Source organism: Gopherus evgoodei, unplaced genomic scaffold (assembly GCF_007399415.2).
Source record: "Gopherus evgoodei ecotype Sinaloan lineage unplaced genomic scaffold, rGopEvg1_v1.p scaffold_61_arrow_ctg1, whole genome shotgun sequence".
NCBI lineage: Eukaryota > Metazoa > Chordata > Testudines > Testudinidae > Gopherus > Gopherus evgoodei.
Window position 1 is genome coordinate 409,589 of NW_022060082.1, and position 25,628 is coordinate 435,216.

The 25,628-nt window shown below is 49.7% G+C and overlaps 1 long non-coding RNA gene and 1 other non-coding gene across 2 annotated transcripts in view; one reads left to right on the plus strand and one right to left on the minus strand.

Annotated features, from left to right (window-relative positions):
• LOC115643514 overlaps positions 1–25,628 on the minus strand; it is a 308,917-nt gene that overhangs the window by 31,549 nt on the left and 251,740 nt on the right. Inside the window, exon 4 of the long non-coding RNA XR_003998342.1 lies at positions 376–381. This is a non-coding gene — a long non-coding RNA (uncharacterized LOC115643514). The remainder of the gene's footprint in view (positions 1–375; positions 382–25,628) is intronic.
• On the plus strand, positions 200–272 carry TRNAV-AAC. The gene has a single exon. It is a non-coding gene; the product is annotated as a tRNA-Val (tRNA).

Below are 25,628 nucleotides of genomic sequence, written 5' to 3' on the forward strand. Positions count from 1 at the left end.
AGCCTCTGTTTGTCAGAGGGTGGAGATGGATGGCAGGAGAGAGATAACTTGATCGTTACCTGTTAGGTTCAGTCCCTCTGGGGCACCTGGCATTGTCCACTGTTGGCAGATAGGATGTGGGATTGGATGGACCTTTGGTCTGACCCAGTTTGGCCATTCTTATGTTCTTATGAATAGAGGGGCAGAACCCTTTGGTAGAGTTTTTGTAGTGTAGTGGTTATCATGTTTGCCTAACATACAAAAGGTCCCTGGTTCAAAACCAGGCAAAAATATGATGGCTTGATTTTCCCAGTTCCTAGTGGCCTGTCTTGGCTGTTGTAGGAGCTGCAGTGATTTCTATGCTCAAAAGATCTGTTATACTTCCCCAGTTCCCACTTTTGTCTCCTCTTCCTCTCTGAATGCCTGTGAAGTGCCTTTACCCCTCCCTTTCCCTCCTGGGCTGCTCGTGGGATGAATGGGCTAGTTGAAGAGCAGAAGAACTTCCAGGTAGACAAGGTGTCTGGTACTCTAATTAGGCAGCACTCACACCCTCAGATCATGGACACTGGCCAAGGTGGAGTGTGACCAACCAGATGAAGCCAATTCATCTCTAGTCACAGGTCATGAGGTGCAGGTCCTTAAAAGGGGAAGGGGTGATGTGCTCAGGAGAGCACTCACAAGCTTGTACCTCCAGTGAATGTCCTTTGCCCGGACCGCTTGGTCAGTGGTTCTCTGTGTTGTATTTCATTGTGCCTCAGGAAGACTTACCTTCCTCGCACCATCCATAGCTGCACTGTGGGACACTTACCTTGCAGAATCCTGACATCTCCAGTGCTGTGCCTGTCCTGGGAGCATGAGTATGCAAATGTGAGCCCCCATCCCGCTTATTTTGAGCTTAGCTATCAGTATAATAAACCTGCTGCTTTCTGCCAAACTCTGCTGGGTCATTAGTCCTCCCTATACTTACTAGCTGGCCCAATTTTGGGTAACACTTGCGATAAACACAACCTCTGCAGGATGGAGGGTGGTGAAATGAGATGAGAAAAAGCCTTAGATTCAGTATCTCCCGTACGGTCCTTGCTGGAGCTCTTCTTTGATTCTGGGACTGCATGGTCACCTGTGCTGATCGGTGCTCCATGCTGGGCAAACAGGACATAAAATTCAGAAGTTCATGGGGCTTCTCCTGTCTACCTCGCCAGTGCATCCAAGTTCAGATTGCTATCCAGAGTGGTCACAATGGTGCACTGTGGGATAGCGCCCAGAGGCCAATACCTCAAATTGCGGCCACAGTAACCCTAATCAGACATGGCAATACCGATTTCAGAGCTACTCCCCTCGTTGGGGAGGAGAACAATTTCGGTATTAAGAGCACTTTATATTGATATAAAGAGCTTTGTTGAGTGGACGGGTGCAGGGTTAATGTGATTTAATGTTGCTAAATTCCATATAAACTTGTAGTGTTGACCAGGCCAGAGAGAGCAGCAGGTTTCCCTTATTGTTTCCTGCTCTTGTTTTCTTCACTAACGTCTCCTCTGAACCCAGCTGCCTTTGCTCCTTGTCAGCCTGGCTAGCTCAGTTGGTAAAACATTAGGCTTTTACTCTGAGAGTCAAGGATTCAAGTCCCTGGTCAGATGATAAACTACTCTCTAAGATCTTATGCTGTCTTTCGGGAGTCCTCTTTGATGGTACTTATTCTCTTCAGGATTTTCCCTTCCATCAGACGGGCCTTTTTGCTTGTGGGTTTGAAGGGGCAACTTCCTGAAAGCCCCTCCGTCCTTGCAGCCTGGAAGAATAAAGGCCTCTGGGCATTTAGAATGTTCCTTCCCTGCACGCGCGCGCGCACGCACACACACACACACACACACACACAGAATATCCCTAAGGAATTAGAATCACCTGCTGCCTTCCCCTGTCCTGCTGAATCCCCAAACGAGGATGCTCTTCAGCCCAAACCCATGTCCCCTCTTTTCCCAGTGCCCCTCAATCCCAACCCTCAATCCCTCCTATTCCCAGTGCCCTTCAGTCCCAACCTCCAGTCCCTCCTATGCACTCTGCTCCTCACTCCCTACCAGAGCCTACTCCTCTTCACCCTTCTCCTCTGTCCCAACCCACAGCCCCCTCCTATTCCCAGTGCCTCTCAATCCCAAACCACAGGCCCATCCTCCTCATGCTAATCTCAATCCCAACGGCCCATCCTCCTCATGCTAATCCTCAATCCCAACGAACAGCTCCTCCTTTCCTCCAGTAGCAGATGCTTCAGACCCCACCAGGAAGATTTTCTTGCAAGGTTTTGTGTATGAATCTGCATGTGGATTTTACAGCATGTTGGAAATATGTTGGGTTGCTTGCCAAAATGATCACTTTTGGCTGGTGTTGGATTCTCAGTCTCCTTGTTATAGGGTCAGGAGAAATAAAGGTTGTTATCCTTGTTGTGTGAACTGAGAGCACCACAACTGTGGTCGGCAGACCCTGATTAAGGGAATCACCCTCAATTCAGTAGCACTTCCTAGGCAGGGGACAGGGGTTCCAAAGCCAAGTGGGTTGAGGTCTGGGTCCTAATAGTAAAATTTAGGTGTTAGACTAACTTTAGGACAGGGTGGCTGTGGAGGGATGAGTGAGTCCCTAGACAACACAGTGAGTATGGTGCATTCTTATTTTCTCCCTTTTCCACCCAGGATGGCAGGTGAACTCTACAGAGGCACCTCTGGGCTTGCACAGACTAAGGACAACAGCTGTGAGTGGGGTGCAGAGAGGGTATGGCTCATGTTAAAGGACTTTTGATTGCTGGACTTACAAACCATAGGGGGAAGGACACTGCCTAGCTTATTTGGGGGTGGGTCTTTTCCTCATTGTTTATGTTTATGTGTTGGAGCTGTTGACATGGCTTCTGCTAACCCTGGGCTTACGTTGCAATGTAGACATACCCTGAGAGGGCATCTATACTGGGATAAAATCCCTGTGGCCTGGCTGGCCTGGCTGATGTGATTTGGATTCCTGGGGCTCAGACTGGAGCCCAGGCTTGGAGACCTTCACCCCTCGTGGGATCTCGCATGCTGGGCTCAAGCCCAAGTGTCTACACTGTAATTTTATAACCCTGCAGCATAAGCACCACAAGCCTCCATTAGCTGACCCAGGGTTTGAGAATAGTGACTTGGGTGTGTTAATGGCAGTGAAGACATAATGTGAGGATATGTCCACACTGCATTGAAATACTCAGGGCTGTCCCATGCCAGCTCAGGCTCCCGGGGCTTGGGCTGTGGGGTGGTACATTTGCAGAGTAGACATCTCGGCTCAGGCTCAATACCGGGCTTTGCACCCCACAAGGTTGGGAGGGATTTTTGCAAGCAAAAAAGGTAAAATGGCAGTTGAGTATTACCGTGGACTCAATGTCATTTCTCCATTGGTCTGTCTGCTTTGAGGCAGGGACAATAACATGTCCTGCTGCATTTGTTATTTCAAAGGGCGGTTTAGGATTTTCATTCTCACACACGCTGCATGAAGCAGGACTCTATCCTCAGTGGAAACTAAATGAGCTGCTCACAGATTCTGGCAGCCACAATGAGCTATTTGGTGTGAGAGCCCAGACCTGCCCCTGACCCAGAGGGATGAGGTCATCTGGGAGGAGCTTGGAACACTGACCTATCAGCTCTTAAGACCCAAACTTTGAGTAACTCTATTGTCAGTGCCTGTGAGTGTAATTTAAGCCATAAGAAAGGCCATACTGGGCTGGACCAAAAGCCCATCTAGCTCTGTGTTTTGTCCTCTGATAGTAGCCAATACCAGGTGCCCCAAGAGTTAATCAAGAAGGCATCAATGGAAGTTGAACCCAGGCTCTCCTGTTTACAAAACAAGTGCTTTTGTCAGCTAAGCCATGGTACCTGCCTGAGGCCAAAATCAAGTGTCTGCTCACACCTGACTCCCTGCCATCCCCACTGGGTCCGGAAAAGCTTTGCATGTGTTTGGATTATGCAAAGCAGAGAAGCAGGTGACGTTTTCCTTGCAAGTTGTGTGTGTGTGTGAATCTTTGTCCAGGTCTGCACTACAAAGTTATTTCAGCATCATTATATTGCTCAGGTGTGTGAAAAACACACAACACTCCCTCAGTTGGCAGCTTGTGGCTGGTGTACACTCTGCAATGCCACGTCTGATGACAAAACTGCCCTGTTTTGGTGACAAAATAAAACCACCTCGACAAGAGGCCTAGAGCTTTTTGCAGCAAACCTAAAATGACAAATTGTCAGTGTAAATGCTGCTGGTCATTATATCACCATGACTGGCCTCCACCAGTATCCTATAATGCCCACCCTGAACTCACCTGCCTTACACTCCTACTACAGAGGCTGGGCCCCTCCCCTTTCATAGCTCCAGAAAGTTATAACAGCTGAGCCGGTATCTACACTGGGATTAGGCTGATAGAACTGCATTGCCAGCCTAAGTAATGTAATTACACCAACCTAATTTTGAAGTGTAGACCTGTCCAAAGAATCACACACACATCTTGGGAGCAAAACGTCACCTGCTCCTCTGCTTTACAGAAGCCAAACATGAGCGACGCTTGGCAGGACCCAGTGGGGATTGGCAGAGTCAGATGTGGGCAGACACAGTCCTTTAAGTAACAGCAGGCACCAGGGCTTGTTTGGTTAAAGCACATGTTTTTGTAAACAGGAGATCCTGGGTTCAACTCCCAGTAGTGCCTTGGGGAGTGGCTTTTGGGGCACCTGGTATTGGCTACTGTCTGAAGACAAGCTTCAGAGATAGGTAGACCTATGGTTTAAATTACACTCACAGGCACTGACAATAGAGTTACTGAAAGTTTGGGTGTTAAGAGCTGACAGGTCAGTGGTCCAGTCTCCTTAATGCGGTTTTACCATTTCCACTTGCTAAACTCCCTGCCAACCTCTATAAAATTACAATGCAGACATATGAGCTTGATTCCAATCTCTGAGGCCCCATGAGGGGTGAGGGTTTCTGAACCCAGGTGTCAGCATGAACACAAATATTTGCACCACAGTTTTTAGCCTCTCAGCTTTACATCCAGGAGCCCAAGTCAGATGACCCAGGTCAGCCCTGCTGCCATCTTTATCCCAGGAGAGATGGACTCTAAGGTTACGTCTCCATTGCAATGTAAGCCCAGGTTGTGGCAGGCTGTGCTCAAAGCAGCACCTTGGAAGCTCCATATTCACCACTCTCATATAATGATGACATGGTTTGTACAAAGTCTGCCTGGTGAAGTATCATTTCTAAAGTCTTGATCTGTTTAACAGTAATATCTTATTGGATTGTGTGTGCTAGCATTGGTTGGGAAGTTATGAAGTTTTGCTCTGCGTGCCTTACAGAAATATGTTATGAGGTTGGGAAATGCCCCCCACCAGCCTTTCAGGTTCAAAAATGGAAGAGCCAGACTCACTGCTGGCCTATTGAAGGTATCCACACTTCCAAGGACTAACACAATGCAGGCTTCTCCGAGATAGCACATAGACAATGGACACTGCTTGATTCACATCGTAGCAAAGGAGCTTCCTAGCAAGTTGGAAAACTATGAAAGAGGGGTACAGTCATCATGAGTTGGCCTCTCTCACCCATAACTCAGCAGCTGGAAACACATCTGGAGGACAAAGACTGAACTGATTCAGAAATCAGAAGAGAATAATAATAATAATCCTTTTAAACCAAAGTCCCCAAACAGACTAGTATTGTTTTTTCAGCAGAAAATTTTCAGTTTGGGGAATTTTGTTTTCTCAGTCAGACCTTGCCAAGGCAAGCAGGGAGAAAATGTTTGAGTTGCCTCCTTCAGAACAGCTTGGCCTAGACACTAGCTCTGGTTCATTGTTCTGGCCTTGCTCTGGTTGGAGGTATTTTAATAATTTGGGCAGGTCCCAGGGTGTTTGGGGGAGATGATGAGGATGTTACCTTTAGAGAGAAAAACTAAGAAATACAGCACTAGAGAATTATTTTTTTAATTTAGAAATCTGGGATTTAGATATTTTATTTAAATCAAAAGAGGGGTCTGAGTTTCTGAAAAGGTTTTTGTTTGCAAGAAGCAACATTGTTTGATCTGTCATTGTACCAAAGGGGGAGGTGGTTGTCTATAAAGGAGGGGTGAAGACTAAGTGCATTTGATAAGGAGTGAATTTGAACCCACGTGTGCAGAGCACAATGGATTAGCAATCCATCACCTTAACTACTCAGCCAGCGCATCTGAGCTACCAGAAAAGGGACAGGAGGAGAAATCTAAGGCCAGCAGAGATAGGGACAATATGGAGTTTTCAAATACTAAGTGGAAGCCAGGGCTGAATGAGCTCCCCCTCTCACATCTAATGAGGAGATGTGGGAAAGACTTCAGGAACAGACCGTGTTTGCGTAGACACACCTACTCTGCCTAGCTGTGCAGCATGATGGGGCCGCTTCCCCAAAATGACCAGTTTTGGCTGGTGGTGGGTTACAAATCACTTTAGGATTGAGTGGAATGAAATGCTATTATCCTTCCTGTATGAGTGAAGGGCAGCAGAACATACCTAGTCTGTCCTGATGGAGGGGTAGGTGAGTGAGGAATAGTTTTTATTGGACAGCATAGAAGTGATTGAGAACGTCACCCTAAACTAGTGGTCCCCAAACATTTCACACAGTGCCCTCTTATCCATGGCTGTGGACTCTCAGAAGTCATGGTCAAGAACCGAGGCTGGGAGTGGGGCTGTTGCTTGCTGGGGAGATGGGTGCAGACAGAGCTAAGGGGGTTGATGCCAAGCTGGGACCCAGAGACCCAGGATGGGGGTGGGGTTGGGAAAGAGCTAGGACCGAGTGGGGTTAAGTGATGCTCCCTCCATGGGGGCTGGCTCAGGCCCTGAGGTGCCCCCATGAATGTTCCTCTATGTCCCCCTAGGAGTTATGCCCCACATTTTGGGAACCACTGAACCCTACTCACTAATCAGGGGCTAGTGATGCCAAAGCCCAGGGAAAGGGAGAACAAGTGCGGGGCCCCCAGCACTGGAACCATGTGAAGGGGCTGCAGGAGAGGGTCATGGCTGGTGGCACAGGGAGTTAAGGGCAAAGAGGGCACAGGAGGGGGCAGGAGTTAGGGGAGAAGGAGGTGCAAGGGTTGGGAGTGCAGGAGCTAGTGGTAACGGGGGAGCGGGGATCATCCAGGGGCAATGGGGAAGTGCCAAAGTAGAAGCTTTGCCCAGGGCACCATTTTCCCTAATGCTGATCTGAGCAAACAATTGGAAATGACCCTTCAATGAGACCAGAACCATCGTGTAGAACGGCCTCTTTGTTAAGTGGTGATGGCTGAGTGCTTAGGGAGATGGGTTAAAAAACAACAGGTATCTCTCTGCGGTGGTTTGATTCTTGCCTGCTAGGCAAGGCTGGTGTGTGTTGTCTTCATGGCTGTACTTTCAGTGTCTGATCTGCCACAAAGAGCCAAGTCTAGACATATTTAGAGGCTCTATGCCAGGATTTCTCAAACTTCCTTTTACTACAACCCTTTTCTGCTAAAAAGAACTTACTATATGGCCCTGGAAAGAGGGACCAAGCCCCTCCACCCTGGGCAGAGGCAGGGGAGACAAAGCCTGAGTCCTACCCCAGTTAAGGGAGGGCAAAACCAGAGCTTGAGGGATTCAGCCCTGGGTGGTGGGGCTCAGACTTTTGGCTTCAGCCCCAGGCCCAAACAAGTCTAATGCCAGCCCTGGCAGACACATTAAAACAGGGTTATGACCCACTTTGGGGTCCTGACTCAGTTTGAGAACCACTGCTTTATGCTGATGGGAGAGAGTTTTCCTGTGGGTGTAGTTAATCCACTTCCCAAGAGATTGCAGCTATGTCAGTGGGAGAAGCTATATCGGTGGGTGTGCAAGCTGTGGTGTTTACCACATTTAAGAAGTTTAATCAAAACCCATTTTTAAAACCACCTGTGATCTGGGAATGGCAAAGGAGCTCGATGTAGCAGGGTCTGTCCTTCAAAGTCCTGGAGATCACAATTCTATACTCCTGTTGTTGTGTGGGTATAGCTTGGTGATAGAGTGCTTGACTGTGGGTCAAATGGTCCTTGGTTCAAACTCCACTGTTCCTTTATAACCTTCTTTCTTTTTTTTTTAAATAGGAAAACATTTTCATTTCCATTCTCCTTTACGTTCAGGAGCTCCACTATATGGGGGTGCTTGATATGAATGTAAACAGTAAACATTTCGCTGTCCAAATGCATAGAAACCTAGCAAAGCTGTCCATCAGCTGAAATCAGTTCCAATCCTCTAAGTGTCTAGTTTATGTTTTCATCAATTGAGCAAAGGTATCATATGAATGTACATTTGCAGATCCCTCTTCTCCAGGAGCTGTGCTGTGCAGAATAACAAGAACCACATCCAACTGCAGTTCAGGAGTCTGATGACCAAAGAGCCAACAAATGTTCTCAGAGCTGGAGAAAAATGCCTTCTAGTGAGCTACTGAATGAACTCAACCTGTTTAGCTTATCAAAAGAAGACTGAAGGATGACTTCATTGAAGTGTTGAATGGCATTAATGGAGAGAAAAGACTGGGTATGAAAGGGCTCTTTAATCTAGCAGAGAAAGGCATAACAAGACCCAATGGCTGAAAGGTAAAAAGAGACAAATTCATATTACAAATAAGAGACAAATGTTCAACAACGAGGATGATTCACCACAGGATCAAGCTACCAAAGAAAGTGATGGATTTGTCATCTCCTGATGTCATTTACTGAAGACTAGATGCCTTTCTGGAATGTTTTTGCTCCAAAAGTAGCTGTTGTGTCATACAAGAGGCCAGTGATATGCAGGGGATCAGATTTGATACTCTAATGGTCTCTTCTGGCCATAAAGTTGACTAGTTTCTGGAAAACTGAGTGTAGCATTGGAAGCAGTGCTTCATATTTTCCTGTCTAGCCAGCTTGCTTCCTAGAACAAACGCTCCTTGAGTGAGGTGATCCACAGGGACAGGGCTGGTGCAAGGAAGTTTCGCGCTCTAGGTGAAACTTCCACCTTGCACCCCCCACCCAGCTAACTTCTCCCCCTGCACAGCAGCTAACTCAGCCCCCGACCCGGGGAGCACCCCCCGCAGCAGCTACACCCCCCACCGCGACAGCTAACCCCTCTCCCCCCCGTTCTTCCACGGCAACTAAACCCACCCAGGGAGACTTCTCCTCCCCATTGGTCACAACAGCCAACCCTGCCTGGGAAGATTTTCCCCCTCTCCCCCTCCGCCATGGCAGCTATCTCTGCCTGGGGAGACCTCCCCACACCACGGTAGCTAACCCTGCCTGGGTAGCCCTCCTCAGCTCACCTTGGTTGCAACTCCTCCTCTGAGCACTCCGGAGCTGTTCTAATTCTCCTCCCTGCCCAGGCTTGCGGACCTGATTGGAGGAGACTTAGAGCTGGGCTGTGTGCTCAGTGGAGGAGGCAGAGTGGAGGTAAACTGGGGCAGGGAGCTGTTCCCCTGTGCGCCCGCCCCACCTTTACTGAAGGCTGCCCTCCCTGCTGGCTTCCCCCTACGCGCCTCCCTACCCAGCTCACCTCCACTCTACCTCCTTGCCTGAGGGGACTTTTAGACTCCCCCAACCACTAGGCGCTCTAGGCTGCCGCCTAATTTGCCTAAATGGTTGCACCAGCCCTGCACAGGGAGTAGCTCAAATCTTCAAAGTGCCTGGCCATGGGAAGGACATTAGCACAGCCAGGGAGTGGTGTGGCAGTGACATCACAAAGGCTTTTTGCAGGACCTTAGACTATTGGTCAAAGGTGGTGGGGAGGGGGTGACCTCACAGAGATGCTGACTTCAGCCAGGCAGGACAGGAGCGAGGGACCAGGGAAACCTTAGAGACCCCTGTGGCTTTGCTTCAGCAAGTCTCCTTCTCCAGGTCTCTCTTTGAAGACTGAGAGAGTATTCGGGTTCACGGACATGAGCACCAGGAGGAACCTCTTTCGAGTTTTCTCTACCCCTTTTCCTGATTTTACTAGAAAACATACATCCTTGTTTAGAAGGTAAGAGCCTCCTCGAGGTTTGAAACCTGTTCAGTCTGATCTGTCTGGTGACAGATGAATTCTAGGCATGGAAAACACGAACTTAAGGAAGCAGAATTTTATTCCTCATCTAGGATTTTGTCCCATAGAATCACTGGGGACATTAGGGTTTGTCCTTTTCGTTTCAACTTTTCCTCCATCCATCCCTTCCTCCTTTCTCTTCGTCTCTTGTTCTTTTGTCCTTTCTCTTGTTCTTGTTGCGGGGGAGTGCTCGTCAGCTTCCACTGTGGGAGGTCCACCCAAAAATGTGGGGCTGAAATACTGCTCTGGCAGTGATCCCCATCAGTGACCTGGGCCATCCTTTGGGCTCTCTGGTGAGAACCCTCAGCCTCCAGTCCTCATTCTCTACCCTGATTGGCTGAGCAGGGGGTTATTGACAGGGAGGAGACTCAGGTCCTTTTTGTTGTCTTTTAAGACCTAGTAAATAAGTCATAACCAGTCATATGTTTGATGAATTTTGCTGCTTCTCTGCATTAACGGACTCTGAGCAGTTCGTGATTCTCTCTAACATTGCAGTTCTCCTCAAATACTTGCTGAATAATTACTGTACACTGTTGCTGGTCTGAAGCTCATCCGAGAGCACTTTACTCAGGTCATTCAATGTCTGAAATTCAAGATCTGATGGTTAGTTTCAAAATCAGGGCTCTTGGGTCCTGTTCCCAACTCTGCCACTGACTGGCTGTGTGACCTAAGACAAGTCAATTCTCCTTTCTCAGCCTTAGCTTCTCCCTCTTTCAAGTAGGGATAATAATGATTCGCTCCTACCTACCTCACAGTGGGTGGAGGATGGGGATCCATTGGAGAGTGTGTCATGGTACAATTGCCCACTCTGAACCATAGCGTCCAAAAAATGGGGTACCAGCATGAATACCTCTACGCTCAGTTACCAACTTAGAACCTGTAGCGCTGCAACCAACCAGGAATTCCAGTGCCTGGTACACTCTGGTCCCCACAAATCCTTGCCCGGGGACCCCCAAGACCCAGACCCTCTGGATCTTAACACAAGGAAAGTAAACCCTTTCCCTCTCCGTTGCCTCCCCAGGCTCCCCCTCCCTGGGTTACCCTGGAAGATACTGTGTGATTCAAATTCCTTGAATCACAAAACAGAGAGGACAATTCACCTTCCTCCCTCCTTCTCTTTCCCCCTCCCAGACTCTTCCTGAGAGAGAAAGTAATCCTGGAACAGAGAGAAATCAGCCTCTCTCTCCCTCTTCCCTCCTTTCTCCCCACCAATTCCCTGGTGAATCCAGACCCAGTCCCCTGGGGTCTCACCAGAATAAAAAAACAATTAGGTTCTTGAACAAGAAAAAAAATTTAATTAAAGAGAGAAGAACAGTAAAAATTATCTTTGTAAATTTAAATGGAATAGGTACAGGGTCTTTAAGCTGTAGACACTGGGAACACCCTCCCAGCCTAAGTATACAAATACAAATTAAAATCTTTTCAGCAAAATACCAATTTGAACTCCTTTCAGCCAAATACACATTTGCAAATAAAGAAAACAAATATAAGCCTAACTCGCAGTGTCTACCTTGTACTCACTATTCTGGATCTATAAGAAACTGTGTCAGGGAGATTGGAGAGAAACCTGGTTACACATCTGATCCCTCTGAGCCCCCAGAGTGAACAACAACCAAAACTAATAGCACAGCACAAAAACTTCCCTCCCTCAAGATTTGAAAGTATCCTGTCCTCTGATTGGTCCTCTGGTTAGGTGACAGCCAGGCTTACTGAACTTGTTAACCCTTTACAGTCAAAGAGATATAAAGTACTTCTGTGCAATTAACTTTTCTTCTCTGTTTATGACACACCCCCCAAATCGCTGACAGTGTGGAAGTACACTGGCAGTGATTTCTCCCTAGAACTTTAAAATAAACAGATCAATAAACACATGCATCCTTACATATGCCACCAATTAAGTGAAACTACAAGATTTTTCACATTGTAAGGACAATTTTTAACCAGTTGATTTTAGGGAACTTTCACAGGAGAGTGCATCAACTTCTTGATCTGTTGCCACTGCAGACCTTTCCCGGTTGTGGAGAGGGTCACCTCTCCCCCGCCACCGTTACTTTTCCCTTTATCATAGACACCATCAGGCCACTCAGCGTCATCTCCTCCCTGGGCTGTGAGCTGACAAACCTGTAAGTCTCCTGAAAGAACGCTCTCTGATATGTCTATCATACCAGGCCTTTTGCTCTTCCTGAGCATCCTTTAGGTTCTCTTTAGCAAGGGCTAAAGAGTGTCGGAGGGTGCTTTGTAGGTTGCTTACAAAATCCAGAATATTAGTCCCTGGAGAAAGCGTAAACCCCTCCCATTGCTGCTTCACCAACTTTAATGGCCCCTTAACCTCGTGGCCATCCACAAGCTCAAACGGTGAGAACCCTAAACTGGGATGTGGTACAGCCCTGTAAGCAAAGAGCAACTGCTGCAACACTAGATCCCAGTCACTGGAATGTTCATTCACGAATTTACATATCATGGCCCCCAAAGTTCCATTAAACCTTTCCACCAGGCCATTGGTTTGATTGTGGTACGGGGTGGCAACCAAGTGATTCACCCCATGAGTTTCCCACAGTTCTTTCATGGTCCCTGCCAGGAAATTAGTTCCTGAATCCATAAGGATATCGGAGGGCCAACCTACCCTGGCAAAAATGTCTGTTAGGGCCTGGCACACAGTTTTAGCCCTGGTGTTGCCTAGAGCTACTGCTTCTGGCCATAGGGTAGCAAATTCTACGAAAGTCAGTATGTACTGCTTTCCTCTGGGGATCTTTTTTGGGAAAGGACCCAGAATATCCACAGCTACTCGCTGAAATGGGACCTCTATTATGGGGAGTGGCTGGAGAGGGGCCTTGGCCCGGTCTTGGGGCTTTCCCACTTTTTGGCACACCTCACAAGACCAGACATACTTGGCAACATCCTTGCACATCCCCTCCCAGTGGAAGGACTTCCCCAACCTGTCTTTGGTTCTGTTCACCCCAGCATGACCACTGGGATGATCATGGGCCAAACTTAAGAGCTTCCCCCGGTACTTAGTTGGAACCACCAACTATTTTTGTGGATGCCAGTCTTCCCGGTGTCCACCAGAAAGAGTCTCCTTATATAAAAGTCCTTGTTCTATAACAAACTGGGATCGGTTAGAAGAGCTGAGAGGCGGTAGGGTGCTCCGTGCCACCACCCAAGCTTTCTGAAGGCTGTCATTTGCTTCCTGCTCAGTCTGCAACTGTTTCCTGGAGGCTGTAGACACCAGTTCTTCCTTAGACTGTGGACTTGGGCTTCTTCCTTCAGGAAGTGATGTAGGTGATGAGGTTGTTTTCGTGGCTGGTGAACCACTCTCCGCAGGTGCACCAGGTGGTATTTCAGGCTCTGGCTGAGCCTCTTGGGTATGGTTGTCTGCTGTTTCTGCCAGTTCATACTCGCTGGCGCCCTCTTGCATTGGGTTTGAAGATGCGTTTGCAAGCGCTGGCATCAGTTCTGGCAATAGTTCTGGTGCTGGTAGCGTTTCCAGATCCGGGTCTGGGTCTGGAAGTACTGTGGCTGTTGCAGTCGTTGGCAGGGAATCCGGGTCCACTACCTCTGTCTGGGTCTCTTCTAACACAGATGGGGCCCCTGTGGACCACTCAGGAACAGGGATGGGTCTGGAAGCTTGACTGGCTTGGCTGCATGTATCCATTCCCACTCTCTTGGCCCGCTTTACCTGGTTGGCCAAGTCTTCCCCCAGTAGCATGGGGATGTGATAATTGTTATAGACTGCAAATGTCCACATTCCTGACCAGCCTTTGTACTGGACAGGCAGTTTAGCTGTAGACAACCTTTCCGCTTGTGACATGAAGGGGAAAATTGTCACTGGAGCCTTTGGGTTGATGAATTTGGGGTCCACCAAGGATTGGTGGATAGCTGACACTTGTGCCCCCTTGTCTCTCCACACGATAACCTTCTTTCTGCCCACTCTCAAAATTTCCCTTCGCTCCGAGGGTATTTGAGAGGCATCTGGGTCTGGGGATCTTTGGAGTGATGGAGATATAATGAACTGCACTCGGTTGGCGTTCTTGGGGCAGTTGGCCTTTATATGTCCCAGTTCATTACACTTTAAGCATCGCCCAGCTGACTGGTCACTGGGCCGAGGTGGATTACTGGAGATTGGTGAGGTGAGAGAATAGGGCGTTGGCGGCTTTCCTTGGGTTGTAGGTGGGGTCCTGGATTGCCCTCGGTGATAGGGTTTATTGTTGGTGTGCCCCCTGGAGTAGTCGCTCCCCTTGATAGTAGCTCTTTTCTTTTCTGCCACTTCCACCCATCTGGCTCCAATCTCCCCCGCCTCAGTTACAGTTTTGGGCTTCCCATCTATGATATACCTTTCGATTTCCTCCGGAACACCCTCTAAGAACTGCTCCAATTGTATTAGGAAGTGCATGTCGTCCAGAGATTTAACATTGGCTCCTGATATCCAGGCTTCATAATTCTTTGCAATGCGGTAGGCGTGTCGGGGAAATGACACATCTGGTTTCCATTTTAGGGCTCTGAACCGCCGATGAGCATGTTCAGGTGTTATCCCCATTCTGTATCTGGCCTTGGTTTGAAAAAGTTTATAGTCGTTCATATTCTCCTTAGGCATTTCAGCCGCCACCTCTGCTAAGGGTCCACTGAGCTGTGGCCTCAGTTATATCATGTATTGGTCTTCAGGGATGTTGTACCCAAGGCAGGCTCTTTCAAAATTCTCTAGGAGGGCTTCAGTGTCATCACCTGCCTTGTAGGTGGGAAATCTCTTGGGATGTGGAACAATAACTGGTGAAGGGTTGTTAGGGTTGGCTGGAGTATGCTGCCTAGCCTGCTCTAATTCCAGGGCCTGCTGGTGGGCTTCCCTCTGGATCTCCAACTCTTTCTCTTTTATCTCCAGCTCTCTCCTGTGGGCGGCCTCTCTTTCTCTTTCTCTCAGCTCCATCTCTTGTAGTTTTTTTCCATGTCTTTCCTGTGGTCTGCGTCTTTGATTTGTTCTTCTGCCTCTAGTCTCACTCGTTCCTGTTTCAGGGCATCCTTGATAGTCATGGTTTCTGTTTTCTTGTATTGGGGCTCCCTCTGCTGTTTACTGCCTGAAATGCTGCTTCTCTGTTGCCTCCTTAGGGTTGCTTAGCAACAGAATCTTTTTAAAATTCCTTCTACCTAGCTATTCTTGACAGAGTTAGAAAGAAAAAAAAACATTCAATTGCAAATGTGTTTTGCTGGTGTATGGTGACTCACAACTGGAGTCCCTTTGTTTAAAAAAGATCCTTGTTAAATCCTAATGCCTTTGCCTTCAGAGTACTCAGAAGGGAGAGACCAAAAAACCTGCAAACCTTTGCTTTTAACACAATCTCCTCTAGCCTGCTTTACACACAGCTAGCAGGAAAAGAGAAAGAAAAAATCCTACTGGCTTTTGCTTCTAAACCCAAACCTCTTAGTCTGCCTGCAGATAGCTAGCAGGGAGAGAAATAAAAACCTCACTGGCTTTTGGATTCTATCTTATCTATCTATCTATCCCACACTCTGCACACCATGTCATGGTACAATTCCCCACTCTAAACCTTAGCGTCCAAAAGATGGGGTATCAGCATGAATTCCTCTAAGCTCAATTACCAGCTTAGAACCTGTAGCGCTGCCACCAACCAGGAATTCCAGTGCGTGGTACACTCTGGTCCCCTCAAGACCTTGCCCGGGGACCCAGCAAGACCCAGACCCTCTGGATCTTAACACAAGGAAAGTAAGCCCTTTCCCTCTCCGTTGCCTCTCCCAGGCTTCCCCTCCCTGGGTTACCCTGGAAGATCACCGTGTGATTCAAACTCCTTGAATCACAAAACAGAGAGGACAATTCACCTTCCTCCCTCCTTCTCTTTCCCCCTCCCAGACTCTTCCTGAGAGAGAAAGTAATCCTGGCACAGAGAGAAATCAGCCTCTCTCTCCCCCTTCCCTCCTTTCTCCCCACCAATTCCCTGGTGAATCCAGACCCAGTCCCCTGGGGTCTCACCAGAATAAAAAAACAATCAGGTTCTTAAACAAGAAAAGCTTTTAATTAAAGAAAGAAAAAACAGTAAAAATTATCTTTGTAAATTTAAAAAAAATGGAATAGATACAGGGTTTTTTAGCTATAGGCACTGGGAATACCCTTCCAGCCTAAGTATTCAAGTACAAATTAAAATCCTTTCAGCAAAAATACAAATTTGAACTTCTTTCAGCCAAATACACATTTGCAAATAAAGAAAACAAACATAAGCCTAACTCGCTTTATCTATCTAGTACTCACTATTTTGAACTTATAAGAGCCTGTATCAGGGAGACTGGGGAGAAAGCTGGTTGCACGTCTGGTCACTCTGAGCCCCCAGAGTGAACAACCACTAAATTCTAACAGCACACACAAAAACTTCCCTCCCTCAAGATTTGAAAGTATCCTGTCCTCTGATTGGTCCTCTGGTCAGGTGACAGCCAGGCTTACTGAACTTGTTAACCCTTTACAGTCAAAGAGATATAAAGTACTTCTGTGCTATTAACTTTTCTTATCTGTTTATGACACACTTCCATCTTGTACAACCAGAGACAGCCAGGAGCAGCCAAGTTAAGTTCCAGTAGAAACCCCGGACATTCCTTTAGTGATTTTGCTTATATTACCCAGTTGTCAAATAATTTTGATGAGATTATCCCCTATAGACCATTTCTGGGGGCAAAGGGCCCATTTCCCCTCAGAGTGTCTGTAAAGGCTTCTCGGGACAAAACATAGTGGTGGTAGTAGTCACTTTACCTGACCTTCTTGTATAATTTAATTACTAAGCTTCCATCCAACGTGAGTGCACAGAGCTGCACATACAGTTACATTTGTATAATTGGGTTTTATTATTAAACCAAAAACTGCCTTCTTGTAACACCACAACTGTTGCCTTTTACTATTTCCACAACTCACAAATGTTAACTTAACTCCAAACTCTGTATTATTAATTTTTGCAAAACCCTGGGCGGCTGCACTGCAGTGCTGGGGTGACTCTGCAGGGGGAGAAGCTGCTGTGGAGAAATGTAGAGCAGGTGCAGGAAGGAACCGGGGTCACTATTCACATTCTGAACTGCACAATTTTCCAAATTTGGGAATATCTGAGAACAATTCTAAGGGGAAGATGAATGCAGAGCAGTGGCACTGAAGGTGCCCAGACCTCCAACGGGGGCAGTGTGGAAATTAATAATGGTGTTAGCAGAGTCAGGAAGAGTCCTACCCTGACGTCTGGTGGTGAATTATGGGGAGTGTGGAAAGGAATTTTAAGTATTTGCATTGGCACACCCACCCCATCTAGCATAGTGCATGGCAGCCTGGAATGGTTATTTTGACAGCTCTGGGATCCCCACTTTCTTTGTTACTGGGGCAAGAGGAATAAAGTGTTGTCACCCGATTATGTGAATGAGGAACTACGAGACAGCTTTATGACAGAATTGTCTCAACATAAATTAAGTGACAGTTGCCAGACAAGGGACATGGGTTCCAAACCCCCATGAATTGAAAGAGGTTTGGGATAGGATATCAGTGTCATCCACTTCTCTCTTCATTGTAGAATAGCAGAGTTGGTTTTTCTTATTCCCTTAAGAATCTAGATACATGTTACTGAGCTAAACTCACTTTGGGCTAATAGTGCACTAGCACTGGGGATCCCCTACTAGGAGCTGAAATCATTAAAGAGCTGGAATTACTGAGCTGAGAGCACTGTGTGCTGTGCTAACTGGTGGAGGAGCCTGAAGCTATACTGTGGAACAGAGAAACTGGCACAGTGGAGTGAAGCAGTTTGTTGGGGGTGGCTGGAGTGGATCACAGGGTGGCTGATGGAGCAGAGCAGCTGGCAGAGCAGACAGGTGGAATGGCCCACGGAGTGAGCAGAGCTGAGCAGTTTGTGGGGACGGCTGGAGCAGATCATGGGACAGCTGGTGGAGCAGAGCAGCTGGCGGAGCAGAGCAGTTTGTGAGGACGGCTGGGGTAGCAGAGTGGAGTGGCTGGTAGAGCGGAGCAGTTCGTGGAGAAGGCAGAAGCAGAACCCCAAGGAGAGGTGCTGGACCACGTAAGGTGCCTCTTTCTATCCAGGCTGTCGGTGAGAGGGGAGGAGAAACCTCTGCAGATAGATTCTCAAACTCTGGGGCTGCACTGACGCAAGACAGAGACTTTTGGATTGTAGGACTTTTGGGACTGTGGGTGATTTGGGGGGTTACTGGACTCAAAAGCCCAGAGAAAAGGACATGGCTCAATTTCCTGGGGTGGGTCTTTGCTCACGGTTTGGTCTATGAACTCTAGTTGAGGTATTTTCCCAATTTAATGCTTGTTGTTTATCTCATGTAATTAAACCTTTTCTGCTACACCAAGACTCTATTCTTGCGCGAGGGGGAGTATTGCCTCTTCAAGGTGCCCAGGGGTGTGTGTAAGATTTTCCCAGGTCACTGGGTGAGGGCTCGAGCTGGTTTTGCATTGTATTATTGAAACGGAACCCCTGGATATTGAACCCAGCCCTTGTTGCTGTCAACTCAGAGGGGCAGAAGGGTTACAATGGGAAGATCATTTGCGAAATGAGTTGTCACTGATAAGATTTGTCTCTTCTTATTCCATGTTATGGTGTTACTTAGCAGAATCAGGACATATTTTTACTATGTTAACTAAACACTTAATTTTATTTAACTAGACCAAAAACTTAGTGTCACTTATTTTTTTCTCTGTCCTAGCAAGAATTAAATGAATTTTGTGACTTTCTGGAAAGTGCAGCGAAATTAAATGTGGGGAATTCAGTCTCTGTGTTTTTGAGCTGATGTTTTCCTCTCACAGGTCTGTGCCTGCATTGAAATACCAAGAGGGATCTAAGGGCTGGTGTAGGCTGGGCACAGTGGTGTTTGCAGAAGGAGCGGGGCCTCAGGTGGAAGGGGCAGGGCAGGGTGTTAGTCTCTCCCAGCTGTCGGTTCACGCCCTGCTCATGGTGTTGCAAAGAAAGAGGCTGCTCAGTCTGCACTTGTAGCGAGGTTCCTCCACTACATGGCCGCCCAGAGGCTGCAGGAGACAGGCAGGTGACAGCAGGGGAAGTGGCGACACAGGAGCTCTCAGCAGCAGGGTGAAGGACAATGCTGTGGAGAGGCAGCGACACAGAGTGAACAGGGCAAACTGAGAGTCAGTTGAAGGAGTGTCGGCAGCAGAAGCTGAGGTTTCGCTTGATGCCTTCGCTTCCCTCCCCTACCCCTGGGGCTTTGCTGCCCAAGGGGAGTGGGGGTTGGGGGAAGGAGAGCAGAGGGGTCTCTTAAAGGAACATTGGATTGGACTGTCACACCGCAAGGTGAGAAACTGAGGTGAAGGACACTGCCCAGTGTACTCTGGGCTGGGGGTTTGCTTATGAGCGTAGATTTGAATGTGGTTGTGGGGTTTTCCCAGACTCAGGCTTGATTCTTTTCCCCTTTTAATAGAAGTTCTCATTAGCTCTCTGCCCACGCAGAGCTGGGGAGTGGGGGCGTGTTGGGTGACACCTGCCTGGTGAGTAAGGGTCGGTTTGGGTGATCCCTCACTCAGGGCAGGCTAAGAGAAGATCTCTGCCCTTTACTCAGCCCAGGAGGAGTTTTTTGCACTAACGTCCCAAGGATGCAAGTCTGTCACACCCCCCCCCCCCGAGCAGCCCCATAGGGTGACCTTGAAGAAACTGTGGAAAATGGGACAGGGCGTGGGGAGTAATAGGCACCTGTATAAGAAAAAGTCCTCCCAACCGGACTGTCCCTTTAAAAATGGGACATCTGGTCACCCTGGAGCAGCCCCACACTCCCTGCTCGGTTCATTTGTAACCCGGGGCCTGAAGCCGTGAGAAAGGGAAGTGAGCTAGCTCGGAGCTCTCCGGCGCCACCTGCTGGGTGCATAGGGAAATGACTGAGGGACATCCTGGCTAATTTAAATATCACCTTGTTCTCTGTCGGGTGGCTACACTGGAAAGCTCGGAAGTGGCCTGAGTGTGGCAGCATCTTATTTGCATATATTAAAAGCAGCAGTTTGGGGCCATTGGGGTAAAATATGAGTAAGTTTTGGGGTTGGGCCCCACATGTTTAGTGCAGGCTGTGGGAAGCCAGGCTGAGCAGAGCCTGCCACGACCTCTGAGCTGCATGTTGCCAGACATGGGGAAGGGGCTGAGTGGGAGTAGGTTGGCTATGGAAAGTGTTTCCCCCTGTTTTTGTTGTGTGGGTGGAGTTCTCGTTACCTAATAGAGAGCAGTGGTGAGGGAGGGGATTTGAGACTTCTGCTTTGTGGGTTGCTGGTGGGAGTGACACAAACCCCATGGTGCTGGCTGCTGGTGTGGGGTGTAGAACAGGTGCGGCTGGGTGCTGGTGTGGGGTGTAGAACAGGTGGGGTTGGGTTCTGTCTGGGTGCTTGAGAAGAGGGACAGTTCCTGGTTGGCAGTGCCAGCCTGCCTAGTGTTTTTGAACAGCTGATCTCCCATTGGCCCTAGCGCGGGGACAGTCTCTGAAAGCTGGTCTCCCATTGGGCCCTCACCAACGGACGTTTCTGACAGACTCCTCTCCCATTGGTGACGTTGTCTGACAGCGATGTGGGGCGGAGCCGTCAGGGCCTCGTGCGCTCAGAGCTCAGCGCACACCCTCGAGAAGCGATGTGAGGCCCAGCGGGACCGGTTCCCACTGTCAGGCAGAGGAACAGAGATTGCAGCAGCACCCCCGCCTTCTCCCTGGCGAGAAGCAGCAGCACCGGAGGTGGGGGGGTGTCACAGGGTGTGATGTGCTTTCGTGCGCTGCTATTTTCTGCTGGTCGCTGGTGATGGTTTCTGCCCATAGTGGCCGGGAGCCATGGGGTCCCCTTGCTGCCCGTGGCGGCCGGAAACCGTGGGGTCCCCTTGCTGCCCGTGGCTGCCGGGAGCTCCTGGGTTTCTAAGAACATAAAAATGGCCAGACTGGGTCAGACCAAAGGTCCATCTATGCCAGTGTCCTGTCTTCTGACAGTGGCCAGTGCCAGGTGCCCCAGAGGGAATGATCAGAGCAGGGAATCATCAAGTGATCTATCCCCTGTCACCCATTCCCAGCTTCTGACAAACAGGCAGGGAACACCATCCCTGTCCACCCTGGCTAATAGCCCATGATGGACCTATCCTCCATGAATTTATCTACTTTTTTTTTAACCCTGTTATACACATGGCAGCTGGGGGCTCTGGCATCCACCTGTGGTAACTGGGGGCTACGGGGCCAGCTGCAATGGCATGGGGCTATGGCTTCTCTTCAATCCCTGTGGTAACTGGGAACTCCAGGCTCTACCTGCAGTGTCTGAGAGCTGGGGGCTCCCTCTCTTGCCTGTGGCAACTGGGGGCTCCTGGGTCTTTGGAGCTGCAGGGTCTATTAGCAATGACATGGGGCTGCAGGGTCCTCACACCATCAATGCCTGTTGAGAAATCCTGGGTCCACTCACAGCGGCTGGGAGCTCTGGGATCAACTCGTAGGAGCTGGAAGCTGCGGGGTCCATACACAGTGGTGTGGGGCTGTGGGGGCTCCCCCACCACCCATGGCTGCTGGGAGCTCCAGGGTTGGCCTGTGGGAGATGAGGGGTTTGGGGTAGAGGAGTGGGCTCCAGGCTGCGGGATGGGGCTGAGGGATTCAGAGTGCAGGAGGGGGCTGTGGGTTGAGAGAGGGGGTTGGGGTCCAGGACAGGGTGATGACTCTGGGGTGAGGGCAGGGATGAGGGATTCCAGGTGTGGGAGGAAGTTCTGGGCTGGGGCAGGGGGTGAGGGATCTGGGGTGCAAGAGGGGGCTCTGGGTTTGGGGGCGTTCAGGGCTGGGGCAGGTGGCTCCTGGTCAGCGGTGCAGCAGGGGGGCGCAGTGTGGTGCCCTAGGACATGTAGGGACAAGCCTGCCTTACCCCCGCAGCACCGTTGACTGGACTTATAACCTGGTCATCCCACTGGGAGTTCCAGGGTCCCCCTGTCACGTGTGGTGGCTGGGAGCTCTGGGATCCACCCACAGCAGCTGGGAGCTCTGGAGGACCCCCGCTGCTCACAGTAGCTGGGAGCTGTGGGGTCCATCCGTGGTGGCACGGGCCTGTGGGAGCCCCTTCTCCCACTGGTGGCTGATAGCTGTGGGGCCCCCACCAGCCAACAGCTCCAATCTTGCTGCTCCAGAGCTGAGGTGGAAAATGTCACTGAGATCTCTGAAAGTCACAAATTCTGTGAATCTGTGACCCCCTTTGTATAATCTTAGCCTTAATCATTGTTAACTGTCTCTCTCAATCTAGTGGTCTGCTCTAGCGTGGATGGGACAGGGAGACAGAAGCTCACCCCCCAGCACAGGTTTGGGCAGAAATGGCTCTTGGGCTATTTGCTGTGCATGCAGAGGACTTATCCAGGTCGGTGGAACAGCCCAGCCAGATGAAGAGCTGGAAGAAGAAGACCTGAGAAGCCTGGACAGCCCTCTTTTTCTCCAGAGCCACTGCCTATCAGCAGGATTCCTCCTCCTCCTCCTCCTCCTCCTCCTCAGTGAGACTAAATCTCCCTGCCTAGACAACCGGCCTGTCCGCTGCACCTCAATCCCTCATGCCTGAGCCTCCCTGCCAAAGTCCTGCACCTGGCTCCGTAGAATTAAGTCTCACATCTCACTGGGAACTCTGCTTCTTGTGCCCAGAGAGTCTCGGCCCCCCTCAGTAGATGACCCAAGAAACACAGAGTCTGACTTTTCCAAAGAAGGGTTTGGAGAGGCTTTTCCATTATAACTGTGGCCTAACGGATAAGGCATCTGACCTCGGATCAGGCAATTGAGAATTTGAGTCCCTTTGCAGTTGTGTTTGTGCAGTTTTACCGTTGCGCTGAAAGTCCTGCTCCCTTCAGGGCTGTAACTTCTTCGCTGCTCAGGCCAATGTTCTGGCTTCAGCCAGAGCCCCGGGAAGGAGTTGGGGGTTGGGCATCACAAAGGCTGGGGCATGAGCCCCACATACTTCCAGTCTCGGCTTTGCCATTCTTGATTTGCCAAAGAAAATGAGTAGATGCCCGGGCCAGCGTGTAGAGCAGTTTCCCTCTTCCAAATGTGCGCCCGTCCCTGTGCTTGAGGGGGTTTGCTAAATAGCACCTTGGGAGCCTGGGTGTTTCTGTGCTTCTTGCCTGCTGGGGAAAAGCCTCTTGGGGAAAAATTTCCTTCCCTCCTGCCAAAGTGAGCATCTGGAGTACGATCAATCAGAGGCCCCACCACGGGGAATTGCCCTGCTTTCCTACTGTCTTCTGATGTTGGCCACAGAGCGTCAGCAGCTGGCTTGTGGGTGGCTTTCAGTGGGTGTTTGGCATGGCAGGGAGCAGGCTGGCCGGGTGTCTCTGTGGCTATCTGCTGGCCACACGTAGACATGGTCCTGCCCTCCTCTTGCCCTGCCCTCAGTTCCTCTGTGGCTTTTAAACCTTCCCTTGGAGCTGTCAGCACCAACTGCCTTTGCTCTAGAGCCCAGAGGAGGAGAGGTGTGCTGGGCTCCAGCCTGGGACTCTTCCTCCCTCCTGCCTAGCCCTGATTATGAAGCCTGGCCCTGGCACTCCTTCCTTTAAATGCCATGTGGGCAAGAGGAAGAGGGTGGCAGCTTCAGGTACAGGGACCAAAGTTGTGGACATCAGGTGAAGCAGAGAGGAACAACCATCTGGTCAATCCGCAGGAATCTCTAACCAGACTGTTAAGTTCTGGGACCCCAATCTATAGTGGTCAATCCATTGAACAAGCTGGACCAAACACCTATCTCCAGTGGGCATCAGTCAGGGCTGGCTTTTTTACTGCCACAAGTGGAGGGAAAAAAAAGCTGCTGTCAGCGGCACTTCGGTGGCAGCTCTACCACTGCTGCTTCATTCGTCAAAGGTGATTCAGCAGCAGGTCCTTCCCTCCGAGAGGGACTGAAGGACCTGCTGCCGAATTGCTGCCAAAGAACCAGACATGCTGCCTCTCTCCATTAACTGCCCCAAGCACCTGCTTGCTGTGCTGGTGCCTGTAGCTGACCCTGGCCTCAGTCATCCAGCAGGAGGGGAAAAAAACCTCACTCCAGTTCACATAGACAAAGGGTAGTCAAGCACATCAAGCTCCAAGGCTTTGTAGCAAGCCAGCACATTTCCAGGAGGTCCCACTGAGATTTGAACTCAGATTGCAGGATTCAGAGTCCTGAGTGCTGCCCATTACATCATGGGACCTGCTGGTAGTTACTTTTCTGGACCGCTGTGACTCTCAGCTGGCTGGTTTGCATTGTTCACTTATTGCTTCCCACCAGCGGCTTCCTTTCACAGGATTCTCTCTCCTCCTCCAGCAACTGTGGTCCTGCTCTACGAGATCCGCAGGCCCTCCTCTGAGTCCCTGCATCCCCCTGCTTTGTCTCCATTCCCAGCAGGCCACAAAAATGTCAGGGGAGGCTGTCCCTTCCTTCACTTGGTGCTCTCCCTCAAATCGGCCAACTGCAGCCTCATCTCCTGGAACTCGGCCAGCTGTTGCTTGATCCAGTCATACAGTCACAGACTGACTGGCTCCGCAGCCTGGATGGTCTTGTGGAAATCCCAGAGGCAACATTGCAGGATGTGGCACTGTTGGTGTCTTTAATGTTGCAGTTTTTGCCCAACTGCCAGAACAAAGCCACCAACTCCTCCCTCACTGACTCCCACCAATCTCCCTGGTTGCCATAGGACCCTCTGATGCTTTCCTGTCCTGCCAACACCCCCAGGCTTTGCCGTCCTTCTCCTTTATCTTGAAAGCTCTGGATGTTCAGCTTCCAAAATCCTCTGCCCTGGGTCAGGGAATTGCCCACATTGAGCACATGGTGAGAGCTGTGTGATCCGAACTGTCCATTGGCTTTACCCTGCACTGGGCTGTCGACGTGCTCTCCTTCACATAAATCTGATCAATGTGACTCCTGTCCTGTCCCCTCAGAAAGGTGTATCCCCTCTGTGGCTGGCGTGAGCTCGGGTCAGAGGAATAGGAGGCTACCGCCCAGCCTCCACAGGTTCAACTACGGAGAAACAAGTCCTCTAAGCCGACCTCGCTACAGACCTGCACCAGCTAGTGCTCATCATAAAAAAGCTTCCTCCGATGGTTGGGAAAACAGGACCAGCGGTCCTCAAGCCAGCTGAAACAACTGAAATCCCCCAAACGCCATGCAGTCCAGGGGAAGGTAGCCAGTGCCTTCCATTGATCTGTTCTTTCACACCTTAACTGGGGTCGATAAACACTAATATAGAGTAAACAGTGCCATGGAGCACAAAGTCCACCAGTAATTAGGTACCTAGTCAGAGCTCCACCACCTTCTGTACTTGCACCACGGATGTAAAGAACAAGACTCCAACCCCATCGTTCCTCCCTGGCCTGGAGGACCAGAAAGACAGGCCCTTTCTGCTATCATCATCTGCCCATCAATGTACGCTGAAGTCATTAATGTGCATTTCCTGAATGCCCGCCATGTCTATGTCCAGCTGCTCCAAGGAACTGAACATCAAGTGCCTCCTCCTGGGCCCCCAAATCCTTTCCACCTTCCACATGGCCACGTTAACAGATGTCCCTTCCCTGGTACTGCCTTCACTCAGCTGCACAGAGGAGCTTTCATCCGCAGTCCCTGCCCATCACCCCCTCTGGCATTATTCCCACTGCCTCACTTTATTCCTGCCATATTTG